General features: G+C 35.0%; 1 pseudogene; it reads left to right on the forward strand.

Moving 5' to 3' along the window:
* The window catches only part of LOC128584285 (low molecular weight phosphotyrosine protein phosphatase-like), a 67,896-nt pseudogene extending 62,191 nt beyond the window's left edge, over positions 1–5,705 (forward strand).
* The last annotated feature ends 13,759 nt before the right edge of the window (positions 5,706–19,464 follow it).

Here is a 19,464-nt window from a genome sequence, read left to right on the forward strand (position 1 = left end):
TAAATTTATAAGCATAGATGAGGTGACCAAGTGACAGGGTATAGACAAAGAGAATTGAAATGCAGATGGATCCCTGACATACACTGGCCACATTCATCTGATGGTATAGACAGGAGATGGTGGAGGTGTTGGATATCATGATGTGTATTTTTGGGAGGACAGTATGAAAATTAGGTGATATAAATAAGTATGAAATGCACATAAAATGTGAGTATAATAATCATTCATGAATTTGAATCTAGCTAAGAAGGAAAGGGAAAACACCAGAGATGTGCAATGCCAGTAAAAAAGTAAGATCTGAGAATTGGAAGGTTTCATGCGGCCAGAAAATGGCAGAGTGTTGACGGGTAATATAGGGAGAAAGTGCTACCCAAACTGTTAGAAAGCTCTACCACTAACATCTAAGGTATCTTTAACTCTTAATTGGAGAAAATTTTGATGCTATACATTATTTATAGTTTGAACTTTTATTATTTAAAGGTTAATGTAATATGCAGAATAAAACAAGTTTTATATCCACTTAAAAATGGGATTATCTTTAAGAGCCTTGTGTTCACATTTTTTTAATTCAGAGAAATGTAATGATATTAAGTAAAGAATATCTGTTGTGCATATGTGTATGTTAATGAGTGTAACAAAAATGTCATACATGGCATTGTTGAAGCTGAAAATGGGAATTTAGGTGTAGAGTCAGTTAATATAAATGGAAAATTCATAAGAGAATTCTCTAACCTATGTATGTCCTAAGAAAAGGATAAAGTTGGTAGATCTGGATTAGATCTTGGTAATTCAAGTTTGAGTCCACACAGTGTGAACTACGTAAAATTGTAAGAGTTCTGTAAACGGTCTACTTCGTGGACATCAAGTGCTCTGGCTGCAAGATCTGCTTCATTTAATTAGCCACACTGTCCTTAATAATAATAGGTCTGGCTAGGCCTGTATTCTCCTATTCTGTTTCCATTCGTGTTCGTTTTTAATCAAAGGACAAGAAAGATGATCTCACCAGATAAAGGATGATTATATTTTGGTCAAAAGTACATGACTCCTTATACCTAAGTGGTAGCGCATAGGTATAAGGTGGAGACGTTATATGACTGTTTAAAATTCAGTTAGAGTATTCCTGTGTAATCTATATGAAGGCACTAACAATGGACGAGAAAGGGTCACTACTTGCTTCCAAAATAACATATGTGTATCTTATGTTAAGGTTTTAAAAAGTCATTTTAGTCATAGCTGTTGCTATTATTATGTAGTGATTAAATTCTGCACTTTGGCAATAATGTCAAGTTCCATTTTAGCCTTGGTAAAAAAAAATATGCGAATACAAAACATTTGCACTTCAGAGTGTTTTAGCTTTCAAAATTCACCATTTATCGCATGACCAGGCAAGCAAAATGAAGATAAATATAAAAATAAATAGACAATTCATCTCAAATAAGTATTTACCTTAAGTTTAATGAGCTAGTTGCTATATATTTAATGAGTTAACTGGTGCATATTAATTAAATCTCCATTGTTTGTTTAAAATCTCTTTTGGAGGATTTCACACCATCTGGTTAACTTCCTTTAAATGACAAAAGCAGTAAGCACTTAATTGCATTCCTATTAATGCACTGTTGTCTCTAAACATGTGAGACTTTTAATGAGCATTTCACAAGGCTTACTGAGAGAATATTGTATACGTGAAAATAAATGTTCTGTTCACTGCTTTGCTGCTAATAGTAGGTAGAAAAAAGGGGGAAATGTCATAAAGTGTGATTCAAATTTTAATTGAAAATAAATTATCACACTTTAATAAGTGAATTTATAAAAATGTTTTCCTACCATGTTTCTTTATTACCTGCAGTGCATCCACTGATACTGGATGTAACTTTCTCTCTGCTTTTTATACCCCAGAAAATAAATTTTGTGAACAGAGCAACATACAGTTGTTTAACCTTCATGCAACACTGGATAGTTTAAAGCATCTGTTTGGAGTATAATGGGGATAATGTAGAAGTAGGGACGCTGTTGGGGGAGCCTAACACAGCCACACAACCCTTCCCTCTCTTCCTCCTTCTTCTCTCCTAAGACAAAGGCACAGAGGATCTGGTGAGCCCACCCCCAAAGACCCTAACTTTCCAAGCAAACTGTGGAATGTACCCACTCCCCATGTCCCCACATAAAAGGGGTCTCTAACCATCCCAGGCTCAAATGACACCTTTGCACCGCCCAGGTGGGTCATTCTCCCTTTCCAATAAATCTGGCCTGAGGATTTCCTCTGCTCCTCTGGGCTCCATCCTTTACAACATTCAGATATATGCCAATTTAAAAAATGGACATTTTTAAGTATTGCTGAGTGAACTGAGTTCTGAAAATTTGCAAAATTTTTTTTTGTTTAGAACTTGAAAAACATTTTCCTTCCTGTAGAAATCATGAGAAGACTTGATTCCTTAGCCAGTCTGAAAGTGACCTAATACGTCCAAGATCAGAACAGAGTTCATAATAGCGTTTTTCAGATTGCAGTGCATGACCAGACTAGTAAGTTTCGAATGAATTAAATAGGTGGCAGTTATTTTTCACTAAATGAAATCAATAGAAAATATCAAGTTAATTCTACATTGTGAGGATAAGAATTTATTCATGAAACCTTTTAAAAATTGTTCTGCGTCTGTTATATATGTGCATATATATTTAAAGCTTTGCCTATACTGAGATAAAAAAAGGAAGTGTGTTTTACGATGGGCCACTGCTAAAAAAGTTTGAAAATAACCAGTTTCAGCATTCTACAAAAGCCAATCTTTGTCCACTAAATTCTGTCCCCGGACAGTTCCAAAAAATTGGTGTCCATCAATTTATTTTAAATATTTGAGTCTATGGTTTTGCTAGATAAGCAACATGACTGCATTTGGAATTATATTACAAGAAAAAATTCAACAAAGTGAATTCTGCATATGTATTTCTAAAAATTGTTGATTTTTTCCTCTGTGGTAAAGCATCAATAATAAATAGTTGAATAAGTGAATATAATTCATTTTGTTAACTTTTTAAAAAATAAGTAAACCAGACATTTCTGGGGTTTGGTAATGTTTGAGGAAATGAAGGTACTTTGAGGCCAGTTTTTACATCTTGTAACTTCAGGTGCATGTATAGGTAAACACTACTCCGGGAAAGGAAAGTCCTGGGTCACTTAGGGTGTATAGGAAAGAAGTTCCCCTTTATGAACCTCTTTCCTCTCCACCTAAAATGGAAACATGGACAAAGACAAAATTTAAGAAAAGATAAGAAGCAAGAAAACACCAGTACAGAGGAAGTTTTTACAACCGGTTAGTAGCAGAACTGTACTAGGACATGAAAAAAAAATCTTCAAAAGGCGGTGCCTGTGGCTCAGTGGGTAGGGTGCTGGCCCCATATACAGAGGGTGACAGGTTCAAACGCCGCCCTGTCAAAAAAAAAAATAGCTGGGCTTTGTGGTGGCACCTGTAGTCCCAGCCAATCAGGAGGCTGAGGCAAGAGAATTGCCTAGGCCCAGGAGTTGGAGGTTGCTCTGAGCTGTGATGCCACAGCACTCTACTGAGGGTAATAAAGTGAGACTCTGTCTCTACAAAAAAAAAAAAAAAAAATCTTGAAGGATATTTTGTAGATCTTTTAGAATTTGTTTTCTTAGAATCCATCTGAGTTACACTTGAAGATAAAAGTCTTGAAAAATTAGGGGTAAGGAAAGATGGAAAAGTAAAGTAATATTATGAATAATTACAGGAACAGACATTACGAGGTAGGATACTCTGTATAGAGAGAAACCAGAAGCCACAATGGCCTTTATTTTGTTCCCAAAACACATCCATTTTTATCATCGAAGGTTTTTAATAAGTAGTGGAATCTAACTCTGGTAGGTTAAACAGAAAATGATACTGGGCTCACAGATTGTTAGAAAAACTGGAGAAATAGGATTGCTCCTAAACTTTGAAAAATAGTACTAAAAACTATAGGAGACAACTCATGTAATGAGGAAAGCAACGCCCGATACTGCCATTTTCACTGATGCCAGCACTAGCAGTTACTGGGCTGCATTGGTACCATTTTATAGTGGACACTCAATCTGGTAGCTAATGCTGTCCCTCAAGCTGGACAGCTCAGCTGTAAACCTTGCTGCCAAGTGAAGGTACCAGGCAGACCAAGTTTCCTTACCTTAAGCACACTGAATTTTTCTTTCTCTTACTTCGTTTTTAATAGAAAAATAGTATTTCTTTGGGGTACAATGTAGTGTTTTGATACATGTATACATCGTGAGCACTTCTCAACCAAAGTTTCCTGTGCATGTGTCTGGGGTTGGTTGAGCCTTGATCACCTGGTTGTGTCTGCGTGCAGAGGAGGCTGGGAACGCCACTTTTCTGGATTACTAATGAGGCTGAACTCATTAGTCTGAAATTTCCCACCAAAGCAAAATCTTGTAAATATGCTAGAGAATTTGAAAATATTACTCAGTATAAAAAGCCTTGTTGCATGTACCATGTCTCTTCTTTTTTGAAACCTCTTCAAGATCAACAAGTGGTTATTCCTGACAATTAGGATTAAAGTTCAATATTACATCTTCAGAAAGGACTTATTAAATCAATTTGCCTACAGTAGTCTCCCAATGCTCCATGTGTCTCTGTCACTTATATTTATCTTATTCATGGAAACTTAACCACCATGGAAAAGTTTAATTCTTCTCTCTCTCTCTTTCTCATCTCTACCCATCTTTATCTTTCTCCCCTCCTCCTTCCCTCCCTTCATTCCTTCTTTTCCTTCCTTTTTTTCTTGCTTCTTTCCTTTTCTTTTCTTCCTTGTCTGTATCTCTCCAGTAGAAGAAATGATATAAGGTAGGATTCTGTCTGTCTTGTTAAAAACTCTATCATCTTCACCCAGAGTAAAGCATGACGCTCGACATTGGTGTGATACAAAGTTGACAGAGTGGTTCTGAAGAGCAAAGAGTAACAGGAAATGCTAGTCACCCAGAGATTCCTGGGAAATATCTACAGAGTTACTGGTTCTAGCATATAGCGGAAATATTAATAGTTGCAAATGGAAAGGACTAGTAGGATGTGGTCTCTTTTCTGCCTAACTTCCTGGCCTGCAGACCAAGATCTGTTCCTTAGGATTGATCCTCGTGGGGCGACAGTACCATAGTGTGGTATTAAAGAGAAAGCTGCGGGTGCGCGTGCGCAGGCTGGAGCTAGGGTGACGCAGTTTCCCTGCGCCTGTGAGGGGAAGGTGGCGGAAGTGGTGCCCAAGTCGGTGCTGTTAGTGTGTCTGGGTAATATTTGTCAGTCACCCTTTGCAGAAACTATTTTTAGGAAATTTGTAAGTGATCAAAAAGTTTCAGAGAATATTACCAAAGTCTTTGTCACATTTGATTATATACTGTGCATGGATGAAAGCAATATGAGAGGTTTGAATAGAAAAAGTAATCAAGTTAAAAACTGAAAAGCTAAAATTAAACTACTGGGGAGCTATGATCCACAAACACAACTTAACATTGAAGACCCCTACTATGGGAATGACTCCGGTTCTAGAAAGTACACTAGCAATGTGTCAGGTGCTACAGGGTGTTCCTAAGAAGGTCCACTGAGGCTGGGTCTGCACGGCTGCAGCTGACAGCACCTGGACCACCGAGGCTCTGCCTGTGTCTGTCGGGGGGCTCAGGCTTTCTTCAGTTGACTTCTGTTTCTTATGTTAAAAAATAAAAAAAATAAAAATTGCAGAATGAACTCAGTTGTGTTTGGCGGAAGAATAAATAAAAATCTTTGATTCAGACAGTTTATGGGGGATAGTGTTTGTTGATTACTTGGACCTCTCACTTTACCCCAATTACAAAGTTAGTGGAGCAAATAGGATATAGAACAACAGATAAAACACAATGATGAGAAACCTCGCTTGAAGGCCCAGGTCATCACCTAAGCTTTCTGAGACTTTGATAACCTAATCTACCTCTTGGTTAAGTTGATATGGATAGCTGGATAGACAGTACCCTCTGCTCCCCTGGGCCATCTCTCTCTCTGCCCCCAGAGTCTTCTATTGAGTGTCAGTAGCTCCCTCCAAGGGAACTAAAAGTCTAGATTAGAAGTGTTATAATTCACACACAGTACACACTTGAATATTTAAAAGATAAGAAAGAGAAAGATTTGTGGAATCAATCTTTAGCACCTTTAATACTTCTTGATTTTTGTCTAGTTTATTTCCTAAGGAGGTCCGCTCATTTGCTCCCATTTGAACTACTTTGCCTCTGCAAGCTTAATTATATGCAGAAAGGAGGACACGTGTATCCTGGTGTATCAGTTGAGGAGCTAGTCTGTTTTTGATGCACATGTCGAATATAAATTGGCTTAGTTGGGAGAAAATAATTTAAAAGGTTGGGAAAAGTTCTATGATATTGGCATGCTTAAATATTGGTATGTTAATAAGTATTCGTTCATCAGCATTTAATAAATTTATAGGTGCATCTAGGTCACTTCTATGTACTTTAAAATATTCTCAAATTTATATGGATTTTTCGGAAAAGATTGTTTTCTTAATAAACTGGGAGTTATAAAAATACAACTGAGATATAAAAAAGAGAGAGAGAGAAAACTGTGACTTCATTCCAAAATCCTGTCTCCATGATCATTTTTTTTTTTTATTCACTATTATTTCAACAGATAGTGTTTCCTTTGTGGCAGACGCTCTGTTTATACATGGTTATATGTTTGGTGTGTATAAGCATAGTGTCTGCCACACTATGCTCTTGATACCATAGATTTTACTTTTCTGTCTCAGAAGGAATCAGCCTTCTCATTGGTGATCATTTGTCTGGTCATGTTCTCCTTCACAGTGATATTTACGTTGGTATTGACCAGACCTTTTCATATGGGAGGCAACAGGGTGCATGCTTAGGACTCTGGTGCCAATTTCTTAATGCAGTCTCCCACTTCTAATTCTTTCATTTATTCCATGCATGAGTTAGTAACTACTCTATTATCTCTGTCACTTATAAAATGTGGATGAAAATAATAGCTCTAACATAGGATAGTCATTAGTCTTAAATGAGTAAATATATGTAAAGCAGTTGGAATACTGCCTGTGTAGTAATAAGCTGTATGAAAGCATTTGTTACTATTATTACTTGGAATGTGTTTCTGTTAACTTTATGATGCTCCATGCTTTCATCCTTACTTCCTAAATGTTTAAATGACTCATGTGCCCTGCTTCCTCTACCTTGGCATTATTTCTGTTTTTTTTTTTTTTTTATTGAGCAATCCTCTTGACCCAGTACACTGGGATGATAAGAGGCCAGAAAAAGATTAGGATATTGATATAGGAACAGAAAAAAAAACAGTGCTCCAGTGGCACAATTGGTTAGCCCGTGGTACTGACAGAGGAACAGAAAAAAAGCTCACCAAGGACCATCCTTCTGTACCTCATTATTGGACTCAGTCCTGGTCTCTTATTTGTTTTCATCTTCCAAAAAAATAAAATGTAAAGAGTTTGGCATACACCTCCAGGGAGATACAGTTATTGTCATATTTCCTATAAGCCAAAGAAAATTTTGAGGCAAGATAAGGTGGAACGAGTCAACTAATATTTAAACCTCGAGGTAAAGCTTCCTTTTGATTCATCAAACACAAAGATTCAGATCATCAAAACTTTAACACTCAGATCTATAGCCAGAAATCCCTCCAGTCATTTCCACTAAGTCCTCTAATCTACTGCAGAGAGCAAAATTAGTTTTATTATATTTTTTTAAAGGATAGTGCTGATGTATGTGATGTATGTTTTGTCAGTTAAATGTGCATATATGACATCTGGTCACATGCGTTTGAGGCTGTGTCTTTGCTTATTAGAGCATTCTTTCTCATGGAAGCACGTAGTTTATGAAAGATATGGATGTACATCAGCAAAACCTGATAAAGTTATCTTCTTTTCAGAATAGAACACAAGAAGAAAGAAAGGACTCAGAACTCATGTATGGCAATGTCGGTTCATTTGAAAATACAAAGGGGGCCAAAAATGTATACATATATCAATGAGGGGAAAACTGTGTTAAAATTATAATGCTCAATATATACTGATAACAAAAGATGAATACAAGTCATGTTGAGCACCTCTTGTAATTGCAGAAGCAAACATGACTTGAGTATTATTTAATACAAAGTTTAAATTTAATACAATGTTTTCCAGGAACCAAACAAGAGTGTCCACTATTTCCACTACTTTTCAACATGGCGCTCAAAGTCCTAGCCAATGGCATCTGACCAGAGAACCATACCAAGGATATCCAAATGAGGACACAGGAGGCCAAACTATCATTCTTCACTGATGATGTGATCTCTTGCTTATAAAATCCCAAGCACTCGACCATAAGACTTCTGGATCTGATCAAGAAATATTGTAATGTCTTAGGATATAGAATCAATGTTCATAAATCAGCAGCCTTCATATATGTCAACAACAGGCAAGCTGAGAATCATATCAAAGATACAATACCCTTGGAAGTAGCATCAAATAAAATGAAATACCTTGGAATATATATTTGACAAAGGATATGGAGGATTTCCTCTTCTATGAAATAAGAACAAAGCTGGAGGCATCATGTTACCAGAGTTGACATTATACTATAAGTCTGTAGTGATCAAAACAGCATGGAATTGGCATAAAAACAGAGACATAAATCTACGGAACAGAACAGAGCCTAGAGATGAAACCAGCCTCATATCATCATCTGATCTGTGATAAACCAAACAAAAGCATACACTAGGGAAAAGAATCCCTATTGAAGAAATGGTGCTGGAAGAACTGGTTAGCCACCTGCAAAAGACTGCACCTGCATCTTTCACCACTTTCAAAAATTGATGCTGAATAACAGATTGAAATCTAAAGCACAAAATTATAAAAAAAACTTTAGAAAAATGTGTGGGAAAACCTCAAAATCTTATTGACCTAGGAAAAGAATTTATGAAGAAATCTTCATTGGCAATTGAAGCAACAACAAAAATAGATAAATACAACCTGATCAAGTTAAAAAGCTCTGCACATCTAAGGACACAATCAACAAGGAAAATAGACAATGTGCAGAATGGGAGAAGATATTTGGATGTTATAAATCTGACAAAGGGTAATGACCAGAATCTACAAATAACTCAAGCACATCAACAAGAAAGGAACACACAACCCTATTAATAACTGGGCAAGAAGCATGAAAAAAATGTTTTCTTATGAGTAAAGAGAAAAGGCCAACAAACAAACGAAGAAATGCTTACAATCCCTAATCATCACAGAAATTCTAATCAAAACTACCTTGAGATATCACCTAACAACAGTGAGAATGGTCCACACCACTAGGTCTGAAAGCTGCAGCTGATGGTGTGGGTGAAGATGGAGGGGAACACTCATACACTGTTACTAGAACTGCAAGCTATAGTAGCCTTTATAGAAAGAAGCATGGAGTCCTCAAAGAAATAAAAGTAGACCTTCCATTTGATTCTGCAATGCCATTTCTAAGTACCCACTCAAAAGAAAAAAAGTCATTTTACCATAATGACATTTGTACTAAAATGTTTATAACAGCTCAATTCACAATTGCAAAGGTGTGGAAACAATTATGAATGGATTAGTAAACTGTGACACATAGAGCCATGGAATACTATTCGGCCATAAAAAAAGATGGAGACCTTGCATCTTCTGTATTTATCTGGAAGGATTTGGAGAACACTCTTCTAAGTAAAGTATCACAAGAATGAAAAATCAAGCATTCCATGTACTCAATAATAAGTTGAAACTAGTAGATTAACAACTATAGGCCCACATGAGAGAAAAACTCAATTAAATTCAAGAAGGGGAGTTGGTAAGTTCCCACCTAACAGGTACAAAGTACATGCACATGGCACATTTCCCATAACTACAACTCTGACTTTACCTTATAAATACAATGTGACCTAATCATACTCTCATATCAACCCAAAGGAAATTTAAAAAATACAATTTTTTCCTGTCTAAAAATGTATATACATTTTTTGGTACCTTTGATTATTCTGTAATTAAGTATTTTTGATTATTCATCTTAATTTTAATATGATGTAGAATCTCCCCCAAATTTTCAAATCAGTATTTCTTATCTGAAGCAACTTCTAGCTTTAACATTATTTTAAACATCATATAAAACCTTGTTTTATTTAATGTGGGAGATAGCTAGATGGGGCGCTGAGCCTCCATCCAGGGGAAAGCATGCAGACACACCATCCTTAGGAGCTCATCAAGACCCCTGAAGATGAAAGGAGCCCCGGGAGTGTGCCCAAGAGGCAGAAGTTTGGGTGGGACTGAGACCTTTAGCAGAGCTAAATGCTTTGTGTTGGGAGTCAACCTTCCGGGAGACAAGGCCACCCAATTTGAGGAAATGTACTTGAGTCAAGGACAGCGTGCAAACCTGGCCTCAGCGGTTTTCCTGTTATGGCGGGTTCCTGAACCAGATTAGATTATAGCCATGCCCCTTTGGTCAGAACAGACTGCTGAGGATGCTATTTTGCCCCTAGGCTGTTTTTTATCAAGTTATGCAACTATGACAAGATCATGCCTTCAAGCTACTGTATATAAAGCTGTGCAATAAAGCTGAGAGTGCTGCTTCCTATTGAGAGCCCTCCTCATCCTGCTGTCTTCCATCTTTCCTTTCACATCCCATGCCATCTACTCCCAGGGTCCCTAATAACCTTTGCCAGGCAGGCTCCTGGCACTTGGAATTTCTGATCTGCAATTAGATGAGGGAAATTGGCTTGCTTGCTCTGTGCTGATGAAACTGGTTTCCCACTCCCCCTTTCTAAACACCCTATCTGCCATTTGTTAACAACGCCCTGCCCTATGTTCCTATTTACCCAGCCTTTCTCTCCATCCAAACTTTCTGGGGACTTGGATTCTTTTCACCCTATCTTTTGGCATCTTTCCATTTTGCATATATGCTGCATGTTAGAAGTCAATAAAAGATTTCTGAGAAGTCAGAAAGTTGCTGCATTGTCTCAACCTGCCACTCATTGTGAGATATTGTACACTTTTCTCCAGACTTCCCAGACACTATGTCTTAAGCTGGTGTATCATAATTTCCCCAGTGTTGTATGCCCTGTGGACACCTAACTCAGGTCAGGATCTGCGGCAAACTCCGACCATTTAATATGGCATCAAAGTACTGTTTACTACAACTTTTCTTGTTATTTCATAAAGAAAGTGTGAGTATCTGTGTATTTGGTTCTATTGACCTTGTACTGGAATTGTAAGTGTGGAATTACTGGCTACAGATATATGGTAGGTGCTCATCTTTTATTGCTGCTCCTACTTAGCAGTAACTTACTAGGAGAAAGCTCTAACTCTAAGATGAATAACAACAGCAGAATATAGCCTATTTATTCTCCCATCATCTTTTTCAAGGTAGCCTCCCACAAATTTATAAAAGTGTCTACCTTGCTTAGCTCAACTTATTTTAGTGACATGGAAGTATTCAGGAATAGTCATAAAACAACTGGAAGGTCCTTTGAGTGCATTTGAAGTGGATATTTTTCAATATAGTTTCTAATATAAATCTACTTTTTCTTCTGGTAGAGGTGTGAAGGTGTGCAGGGTACCAATAAAGACTTCAGAAACTCATAAGCACTGTGTGAAGGATTTTTTTCTCCCTGGTCCAGAGCAGAATGTTTCAGCATGACAACAAAGATGAGGGTTTCAAAGGCCTTGCTGAAAGCTAAGAAAAAAATTGCTACCTATAATTTTTTCTTTGGTGAATTGAATTTCAAAAAGATATGTAGTCATCACTTTGAATTTAAAATGGAAGGTAATCATCAAATAATAAGATATTGTTTAATGACATCATAAGCAGAAGAACACCCTTTCTGAAACTCATACCTAAGCTCTGGATTTGCTAATGTGCAGTTACATCTTCTAGGGAAACATAAATGCAGTTTGCATGGTAGTGCTGAGATGACAGTGAGGTTGAGGGGAGACTCTGCTGGAAATCTATTCTCAGGAAGCTGTTTAAAATATGGTGATTTGGTACCATCTGTTGAATTCCACGCACTAAAAACAACACTATTCAGAACTCAATTTTTGAGAGCCAGGAATGAAGGATGTCTCTTACAGGGATCATTTAACAGAACTCATTCCATAGGAGGACAACCATCAAAGAGGGGGTGAAATCTCCCTTGACCATTCCACACCACATTAATTTGAAATGGACTGAGACAATATAAGCATTAGTTCACTCCTGCACACATATGATCCTCAACTATATTCAGTAAGTAGAGGCATCTGTCTTGTTGTGTGTAATAAACAGGTAAGAGAAAATAGCAGTATGGACAGATGATTTGCTCAGTTGCTTATGCAGGTCCCTATGGAAGTTCATATAATGTTACTTCAGCACTGAGAGAAATTTTATTGTTTTGGTCTATGCTAAATCTAGAGACTCTAGATTCACCTTTAATCACAGTCATCATTATTTGCCTTCTTTCTTTAACTTACCAATAGCCAATTTCTTTCTGAAAAGAAATAGACAGTGATTAGAAAGCAAAGATAGCAAATAAAATATAGAAATCAATGTTATTCTTTTTAAATTTTGAATTGTCTACTTTTTATTAGAGAATTTCAGATATTTGTGTCATTAATGGTGGTATTCTTTTTTATTGCTAGAAAAGTAAAAGTAATAAATTGCTAGGCAAACATACATATTAAGTTCAGTACTGTTAACAGAATGAGGCACACAGTAAATAAATAAATATTTGGTAACAGAAAACAATGGAGGTCAAAAACGCGAGCTTTTCCCTGACATAAAAATGGAGAAAAACATAAAATAAAATTACTATTCATTGTTTTAGGGAAAATAATGAGAGTGTGATTTTTTATATTCATATATATGCCTGAAGAAAGGAGCAGGAAAATTTTTGATTTGATCAATGCTTAAACTGCTTTCAAACACTGGAAAATTATTAGGACATTAATAGTGTAAACAATACATATAAATGAGTAAGTGAGTATAACACACTATATCTTGCTTAGTCAATATTTCATCTCATTTTAAGGTTTTTTTATTTATTCATTTATTATCTCTTTAGTATAACTTTTTATTTCAGAATATTAAGGAATACACATGATTTGTTTACATACTTTGTTTTTGTACGGTTGAGACAAAGTTGTAAGTATGCTGTTCACCCAGATAGTATGCACAGTACCCAACAGTTCTGAATTTACTCATCCTCTCCTTCCCACTACCCCTAGCTTGATTTTCATTTAGATTAACTTCCTTATGTGCACTTAATTGTTAATCAATTAGTTCCAATTTGGAATTGAGTACATGTGTTTTGTTTTCTCCATTCTTGTGATATTTCACTTAAAAGAATGATTTCCAGTTCCATCCAGGTTGTCATAAAAGATACTAGATCTCCATTTTTTTAAATGGCTAAGTAGTGCTCCAAAGTATGCATATACTACATTTTATTAATCCATTCACGTATCGGTGGGCACTTGGGTTGTTTTCACCATCTTTGCGATTGTGAATGGTGCTGGTAGAAACATTGGAGTGCAGGTGTCATTTCAAAATTTTTAAGGATCCAGCATAACCCAAAATATAGCTCATTCTATCTCAAGCATGAATAATTTTGCTAAAACCATCCATTCATAAATAATGCTGAAATAGGACATAAGATGTATTTCTCAAAGACAAGCAGGAATAAGAGTGAACGATCATATTCTAAGATCTGAAAAATACTGTGAAGTGAGGTAAGATCAATAATTGAGTTGCTGGGCTGAGGTGAAATAAAAGTAGTGATTGTTTCTTCATAGAAAAGAATATCATATATTAAATTTGAATCACCTAATATATTATTGTATAGCAGTATCCAAACAAAATGGTTTATAAATGCTAACTAATGATGAGGAAGCCAGTTGAATTTGAAAGAGTTGTAACTTCTGAAGTAAATTTCAAAAAACATGGTGAGGGTTAATACTCATAATTAAAGTAAATTGTCTCATTTTATACATTATCTACTAAAATGAATTGCTCAAAAGAGGTCAAGTAGACCCTAAACTCCCGACATCCAGCACAGAGATATTATAATTGATAACGCAGAAATATAAGACATCATCTGTACATAATACAAAAATCTCTACAAATTTAAACAAGAAAACCTAAAAGAAAAAGACCAATTGTTTGAAACACAAATTTCAAGACTCAATTAGGAAGAAATGGAATGTCTGAACAGGCCAATAATGAGCAGAAATACCGAAGCAATAATAAAATGTCTTCCAACAACAACAAAAAGCCCCAGATAAAATGGGTTTACAGCTGAATTCCAACAGAAATGCAAAGAGTAACTCATATCCATACTGTAGAAATTAATCCTTAACACTGAAAATGTGGAAACCTTCCCTAATTCTACAAATCCAGTGCCAACTTGATACCAAACCCAAGAAAGAACACAATAAAAAAAGAAAACTATAGACCAATATTTCTTATGAATATTGATGAAAAATATTTCAATAAAATATGAACAAAACAAATTTAACCACAGATCAAAAATTAAAAAAAAAATCCACAATGACTATAGGGGCTTAATCCCAGGGATGCAAGGAAGGTTCAACATATGTAAATCAATAAATGTAATTCACCACATAAACAAAAGCAGAAACAAAACCATATGATCATCTCAATAGATGCAGACAAAGCATTTGAGAAAGTTAAGCTTTCTTTCATGATAAAATCCATCTGCAAACTAGGCATAGAAGGGGCATATCACAAGATTAACAAAGTCATGTGTGACAAACCCACAGTCAGTATCATACTGAATGGAGATAAGTTGAGAGCATTCCCATTAAGAACTGGAACAAGACAAGGGTGCCCACTGTCATCACTTTTATTCATAGTGCTGGAAGTCCTAGCCAGAGCAATCAGGCAAGTGAAAGAAATAACGTGTATCCAAATTAAGGAAAAGGAAGTCAAATTATTGCTTTTCACTGATGATATGATGTTGTATCTACAAAATGGCAAAGACACCAAAAAGACAGTCCTGGAATTGATAGATTTATTCAGCAAAGTCTCAGGATATAGAATTAATGTTCTAAAATCAGTAGCATTTCTACATAGATGTAATAGTCAAACTTAGAGTTGATCAAAGCCTCAATACCATTCATAATAGCTACAAAGAAAATAAAATAGCTAGGAATATATTTAACCAAGGAAGAGAAGTGTCTCTACACAGAGAACTGCAAAACATTGAGGAAAGAAATTACAGATGACACAAAAAAATAGAGAACATATCATGCTCATGGATGGGTAGAAACAACATTGTCACATTGTTCATACTACCCAAAGTGATTTACAGACTCAATGAAAACACCATCAAAATATCCATGGCATATTTCACAGATGTAGAAAAATAATTCTACACTTTGTTTGGAACTAGAAGAGCCCAAGTAGCCAAAGCAATCCAAAGCAAAAAGAATAAATCTGGAGAAATCACATTAACAGACTTCAAATGGGTACAAAAATAAAGATATAGAGAAATGCAACCCAGAAAGAAAACACTCTCCCTACAGTCAGCTTATCTTTGATGAAACAGATAACAATGTACATTGGGGAAAAGAAGCCTTATTCAATAAATAGTGCTATGAAAATTGGATAGTCTCATGCAGAATAATGAAATAGGACTCCTATCTCTCACCATTCACAAAAAATTAAAATGGATAAAAGACTTAAATGTAAGTCATTGAACCTTAATAATTCTAGAAGACAATTTAGGAAAAACTATCACAGACATCAATCTAGGCAAATAATTTATGACAAATACCCAATGACAATTGCAGCAGCAGCAAGAATAAATAAATGGCAGTTGATTAAATTAAAAAGCTTCTGCACAGCTGAGGAAATAATTAAAAGAGCAATCTACAGAATGGAAGTAAATATTTGCATTATACACATGCGATAAAGTCTGATGTCAAACATCTACAAAGGACTCAAATCAGTAAGAAAAATAAAATTTAAAAAACTTTTTAAAAAGTGAGAAAACGCTATGAACAGAAATTTTTCAAAATAGGGAAGACAGATGGTCAAGAATACACGAAAAAATGCTCAACATCACCAACTATCAGGCAATTACAAATTGAAACCACAATGAGATGTTACCTCACCCCTGTTAGAATACCTTTATTAGAAACTCCAAAAACAGGCCTGTGCAGTGGTTGATGTCTTTAATCCTAGCAGTTGGGGAGATTGAATTGGGTAGATTGAGTTCTAGAGTTTGATACCAGCCGGAGCAAGAGTGAGACCCCACCTCTACTAAAAAATAGAAAACTAGCTGGGCATTGTGGCAGGTGACTGTAGTCCCAGCTACTTGGGAGGCTAAGGCAGGAGGATCTCTTGAGCCCAAAGTTTGAGGTTGCTGTGAGCTATAATGGCATCAGGGCACTCTACCCAGGGCAATAGAGTAAGACTCTGTCTCAAAAAAAAAAAAAATAGTCTAAAAACAATAGATGCTTGGGTGAATGCAGAGAGAGGAGCTCTTATATACTGTTGGGACTACTATTTGATCTACCAATTTCACTACTAAGCATCACCCCAAACAAAAATAAGTCATTCTATCAAAAACACACTTGCACTTGAATGTATATGTCAGTGTAATTCACAATTGCAAAGATCTGGAATCAATGCAAGTGCCCATCATTTCATGAGTTTATTAACAAAATTTGGTATATGTATAATGTGGAGTATTGTTCAGTCATAAAAAAGGATTAATGAATGCCATTTGCAACAATTTGGAAGGCTCTGAAGACTATCATTCTCAGTGAAGTATTTCAAGAATGGAAATGGCAAAACAAACACCACAGTACTCTCTGTTAAGGTGGAACTAACTTAGAGCCCAAAATGCTCAGAGGGAAGGAAAAGTCATTGGAAATAAAATGAGGGGAGGAGGCAGGAAAGGAGGGACAAACCCCCCCTTTTGTACAATAAACAGTATTAGGGTAGTAGGCACATTTAAAGCTTTGACTCAAGACATATATCAAAAACATCTGTATCCCTTAATATTTTGAAATAAAAAAAATAGGCCAACTAAACATAATGAGTCAAAGATGAAATGGGTCAAGTCTCTCTGTATATTTAGGGACATGTATAATTTGAAAATTATGAATTGAAAAAGGCAACTTTCCTCTTTAACAATTGAACTTGATCTTTCAAGGCAAAGATTAGGGAAATAAAAACAACTAACTAGCTGTAGATCTTGAATATTAAAAAATCTTGTTTTCTTGTTTTTTTCAATTTTATATTTTCCAATTAAATAGTTTAGTTTTCTTTGAGACAAATAATGTTTACTAGTACAAATAATAAATCATTAATAGCTGAACTATGATTTTTAGAAATTAACACTCCTTTTGATAATGGGCATTTATTTCTTGTTTTTTCCTCTTGTTTCTAGAATGTTTTAAAGAGTATGTTAGTTAATTTCCTCTTATCACTTTGAGATTAATATTCTCATTTAGCAATACAGAAGTTTGGGAATGTTAAAAAACTTGACTAATGTCATACAAATAACAAGTGCTGAAATTATCTTATAAGTCATCTATAATTATGCTTGGCTTTCTTCCCTAGATAGATTTTCTACAAAATTATCATTGAGAAGCAGTAAGTGTTCTTTCCAAATGAAGTCCACAGAACAGAAACAGGAGAAAATAGTGAAGGAAACAATTGCAATTCAATGCAGTAGAAAAATTTTGATGGCAGACTCATTATCTGATTTTCAGAAGCATAGAAGAGAGAGAATGCTGGAAATTTATCATTTTATTTGAATTTTCTGGAAGTCTTTGATTGTGAGTCAATGATACAGATAATCAAAACAAAATATTAACCTAACTGTATAATCAAAAAAGTCAATTTTTGAATAAAGAAAAAACAACAAAAATTGAGTTGGTCTTGCCGCTTATGGAGTTTTGAGTCTGAAGGGAAAACAAAAACTTTAAAATATTTTTTTAAGTATGAGGATTACCACATATAATGTCGGGACATAACCAGGCCAACTAACTTCAGACCATCTTAGAGTATGTAACATTGGAGACCTCAATGATGCACGCAACTCAACTTATTGAAGAGAGGGGGCAAGTATTTCAGAAGAAATAAACAAGAACCTTAAAGAGAGTGTAACGAAATTCTAGAAACTCCACTCAAAAATGCTACAGCCTAGAATATAAGGAAATATAGTATCACACATAACAAAAATAGTATTTTTTAATAGTAAAAGGAATAAAACTAATGCTATTCAAATTAGTAAATATATAGTTTAAGAAGTTGCCAATTTAATATTACAAAATTTTTTATAAGTAAGAATAATTTAAGAAAATTCAGAACAACTTATTCCTTAGCAAGAATATTACCAGGTAGTTATTCAAACTGAATTTCTTTCTCAACTACTAATTTGACACTGAATTATTCATGTATGTTCTGTGACTGATGCTTTAGTAAAAAGCTAATAAAATGTACTTTTTAAAGTTTGAAGAAAATGATTAGCATTTTAGGGGCTGATTTGTAAAACAAAAAAACTAATACTTAAAATTATATTAAAATTAATAATTTATAATACTGTTGATGTTAAATTCCTATTAGTTTACATCTTTCAGCCCTTGTTGAAAAATGAATCAATCATTAAAGCACCAATGTGGAACCTTCTGGTCTTAAGTATGATATACACAAATATTTCTGTTACTTTTAGAATACAGGCATGAGTTAGTAGTCTCATCATATAGTGAAATATTTTCAAATATATAGTGAAAAACTCAACTTTTCTACTTTAATTTTAGTTTGCTGTCTAAATCAAAAAGGAATACATTCACATCCCTTCTTCCTTTTTTATTTGATTGTCAATTGTCTTCTCTAAATTGATGTTAATTAAATATGTAATAGTAAATTTCCTTGAAACTAAAAATCAAAAGATTTATAACCACCAAGTATCACTTTATGTTAGACTTCAATTACAGTCCATATTCACCTTTGATCTTAAAGTTGACAATAGACAATAATCAAGAGTATGGTTGACAGCAAATGTAATTCCTCTTTGCACAGGAGACATATTCCTGCGTGACTTAGAAGAACATGGATTATGTGGTTGATCCAAACAGTGAAAAACATTTGCTTCCACTTGAGTGCTACATAATGCTTTAGAATGAGTCATCCAAAAATGGTACTGTTTAGAATAAAAAAAGTGGTAATAATAATTATTCAAGGCAGTCATTGTACACTGAAACTGTCCTGGGTAAAACTGATATCTGGTCACCTGTTCATAAAAATAAGGAAAGGAGAAACTCAAATAACATCCTATGCTTGAGTCTATATCATTACCAAGTGTGATAATGTCAAAGGAAAAACAACAATAAAAAAGCCTGGCCTCTAATATTGTGATTTTTGGAGGTACAGTTAGGTTGGAGCTATTATTACTTTAAAGTCAATATGAAGAAAAT

This window comes from Nycticebus coucang, chromosome 4 (genome assembly GCF_027406575.1).
Source record: "Nycticebus coucang isolate mNycCou1 chromosome 4, mNycCou1.pri, whole genome shotgun sequence".
NCBI lineage: Eukaryota > Metazoa > Chordata > Mammalia > Primates > Lorisidae > Nycticebus > Nycticebus coucang.